This window comes from Callithrix jacchus, chromosome 2, assembly GCF_049354715.1.
Source record: "Callithrix jacchus isolate 240 chromosome 2, calJac240_pri, whole genome shotgun sequence".
NCBI lineage: Eukaryota > Metazoa > Chordata > Mammalia > Primates > Cebidae > Callithrix > Callithrix jacchus.
The window spans coordinates 75,402,901-75,406,666 of record NC_133503.1 but is presented as its reverse complement, the minus strand read 5'-3'; the positions used below and the strand labels follow the sequence as shown (position 1 = coordinate 75,406,666).

The following is a 3,766-nucleotide window of genomic DNA, read 5'->3' as shown; positions in this document are numbered from 1 at the left end:
TATTTTATTTTTTTGAGGCATAGTTTTGCTCTTGTTGCCCAAGCTGGAGTGCAATGGTGTAATCTCAGCTCACTGCAACCTACGCTTCCCTGGTTCAAGTGATTCTCCTGCCTCCGCCCCCCAGGTGGCTGGGATTACAGATAAGCACCACCAGGCCTGGCTAAGTTTTGTTTTTTTGGCAGAAACAGGGTTTCTACATATTGGTCAGGCTGGTCTTGAACTCCCAACCTCAGGTGATCCTCCTGCCTCGGGCTCCCAAAATGCTGAGATTATAGATGTAAGCCACTGCTCCCGGCCGTTTTATTGTATTTCCTTTTTTTTTTGAGATAGAGTCTCACTCTGTCACCAGGCTGTTATGATCTTGGCTCACTGCAATCTCCTCCACCTCCTGGATTCAAGCCATTCTTGTGCCTTATCCTTCCGAGTAGCTGGGATTACAGGCACACGCCACCATACCCAGCTAATTTTTGTATTTTTAGTAGAGATGGGGTTTTACCATGTTGGCCAGGATGATCTCGATCTCCTGACCTCATGATCCACCTGCCTCAGCCTCCCAAAGTGCTGGGATTACAAGCCTGAGCCATCAAGCCTGGCCTTGTATTTCTTTAATTACAATAACAATTTTGTATCTATGGTTATATCCTGAGTCCTAATTTTTATTTTATTGAAACAATTTATTAAGCATCATTTTTCTGTTGATTTGAAATGCTACTCTGATATACTTATTATGTACCAATTTAGTAAGTTTGGACATTGTTTTCTTCCAGAGATATACTGTGGCAGTATCAGTATCACTGGGTTTAACAGGATATTTTTATATCTAGTTAGACAAGTCTTTACCCCCTAATTAATCCTTGTTTTTCCTTGTTTACTTTATTGCTGTTAGGCATTTATTTTCCTAGATAAGCCTTGTAATAAATTTTCAAGTTTTCTGTAAAATAATACGAATATTTATTTATTTATTTATTTTTGAGACAAAGTCTCTTGCTCTGTCACCCAGGCTGGAGTGCAGTGGTGCGATCTCAGCTCACTGCAACCTCTGCTTCCCAGGTTCAAATAATTCTCATGCCTCTGCCTCCCAAGTAGCTGGGATTACAGACATGTGCCACCATGCCCAGCTAATTTTGTTTTGTTTTGTTTTTGAGACAGAGTTTCATTCTTGTTGCTCAGGCTGGAGTGCAATGGCACAATCTCGGCTCACTGCAACCTCTACCTCCTGGGTTCAAGCGATTGTCCTGCCTCAGCCTCCTGAGTAGCTGGGATTACAAGCATGCACCACCACCCCTGGCTAATTTTGTATTTTTTAGGAGAGACAGGGTTTCTCCATGTTGGTCAGGCTGGTCTCGAACTCCTGACCTCAGGTGATCCATATGGCTCAGCCTCCCAAAATGATGGTATTACAGCTTTGAGCCAGTGTGCTTGGCCAATATTTTTGTATTTTGAGGAAAGATGGAGTTTCACCATGTTGGCTAGGCAGGTCTTGAACTCCTGGCCTCAAGTGATCCACCCACCTTGGCCTCCTAAAGGGCTGGATTATAGGCATGAGCCACTGTGCCAAGCCCTAAGATTTATTTGTCAGGCAATTTAAAAAGGCACTGCATTATGGCAAATTTGAAAAGTCAAGAGACAGGCAGGCATGGTGGTATGCATCTATAATACCAGCTACAGGGAGGCTGAGGCAGGAAGATGGCTTGAGCCCAAAAGTTTGAGAACCTTCTGGCAACATAGTAAGACACCATCTCAAAGAAAGAAAGAGAAAGAGAAAGAGAGAGAGAGAGAGAGAGAGAGAGAGAGAGAGAGAGAGAGAGAGAGAGAAGGAAGAAAGGAAGGAAAGAAAGAGAAAAAGAAAAAGGAAGGAAGGAAAAGAAAAAGTCAAGAGACAGAATGCGGTATAACAAACTGAAAGGAAGAAGGGAATGATATTATTTGCAATGAATGGGTTGCAAACCTGGAAAGCCTATGAGAATTTGTTAATTCTCATAGGCTCACGCCTGTAATCCCAGCACTTTGAGAGGCAGAGGCAGGCAGATCACGAGGTCAGGAGATCAAGACCATCCTGGCTAACATGATAAAATCCTGTCTCTACTAAAAATACAAAAAATTAGCTGGGCGTGGTGGCACACACCTGTAGTCCCAGCTACTGGGGAGGCTGAAGAAGGAGAATTGCTTGAACCTGGCAGGCAGAGGTTGCAGTGAGCCGAGATATTGCCACTGCACTCCAGCCTGGTGACACAGAATAAGACCCTATCTCAAAAAAGAAAAAAAAAGGGACTAGAGTTCTACATAGTGGCTAGACACACACACACACACACACACACACACACACACACACACACACATTATTTGCTTTCTCAGTGGCAAGACAGCCTATGTAGCTGTTTCCCATTGTGACCTGTGAGTTTGAGGGATCCTCAGCTTTGTCCAGAGATCCAGGCTAAATTTCAGACACTAAAAATGTGTAAATCTTAATGGATAGAAGCTGAAAAAGTTAAAAATTTATGAAGAAGATAGGCCGCCATCATGAACGGCACAGTAACTATCTGCACTAGAAAGTTCATGACCAACCGACTACTTCAGAGGAAACAAATGGTCATTGATGTCCTTCACCCCGGGAAGGCAACAGTGCCTAAGACAGAAATTCGGGAAAAACTAGCCAAAATGTACAAGACCACACCGGATGTCATCTTTGTATTTGGATTCAGAACTCATTTTGGCAAGACAACTGGCTTTGGCACAATTTATGATTCCCTGGATTATGCAAAGAAAAATGAACCCAAACATAGACTTGCAAGACATGGCCTGTATGAGAAGAAGACCTCAAGAAAGCAATGAAAGGAACGCAAGAACAGAATGAAGTCAGGGGGACTGCAAAGGCCAATGTTGGTGCTGGCAAAAAGCCAAAGAAGTAAAAGGTGCCGCAATGATGTTATCTATGGCCGTTGTGGATTTTTCACGAGAAGCTTATTAATAAACTAAAAACTTTTGTGTGAAAAAAAAAATTTATGAAGAAGCTGCACATAATTGCTATCTGGCAAGAGTGAACACTTTACTAGCCTTTATCCTGGGACCACCTCCTGCAACATCTTTTGGTTATGTAAGATGTCTGAAAGAACTGGAAGAGGGATGGATATAAAGGTGTGTGTTGGAGGGACAGTTGCATCTCTCTGGATTCTCTGCTTTTGGTCAGTATGGTTGCTTTTGGTCTGTCCTGGTCCTGGTCTTTTATGTGTGCCTATGGCTAGAGGACTGAGCATGAGAACAGGGCCTGTTTCATGGGTAGCAAACTATGCAGTTACATACAGCACCCTGCTTTGAAGAGGCCCGTACTTGGTTTAACGGTCTGCTATCACCATTTCAACTTTCCTAATAACTTTTGAAGAAAGAGCCTTCATATTTTATTTAATAGTTTTCCACTGGGTCCTGCAAATTACATAGCTAGCTCTGCCCAAGAGGTTGGTGAAAGTGTTTTCATTAAGACACTTTGTGAGACTCTGAGCACAATGTAAACCAGCTCCACGAGGACAGAAGATGGGAGAGGACTAATCTTTTACCTTTCCTGGAATTCAGGGTCAGCTTTTCCAGAAAGATTGGCAGCTATTTTTTTTTTTTTTTATTTGAGACAGGGTCTCACTCTATTGCCCAGGCTGGAGTACAGTGGAGTGATCTTGGCTCACTGCACCCCCCATCTCTTGGTTTTGAGCAATTCTCCTGCCTCAGCCTCCGAGTAGCTGGGACTACAGGCACCGTCCATCAAACATGCCTAGCT

At 43.3% G+C, this 3,766-nt stretch overlaps 1 pseudogene; it reads left to right on the top strand.

The window, feature by feature from the left end:
* The first annotated feature begins 2,495 nt into the window (after positions 1–2,495).
* On the top strand, positions 2,496–3,016 carry LOC100414110 (small ribosomal subunit protein eS24 pseudogene; annotated as a pseudogene).
* Positions 3,017–3,766: the final 750 nt, after the last annotated feature.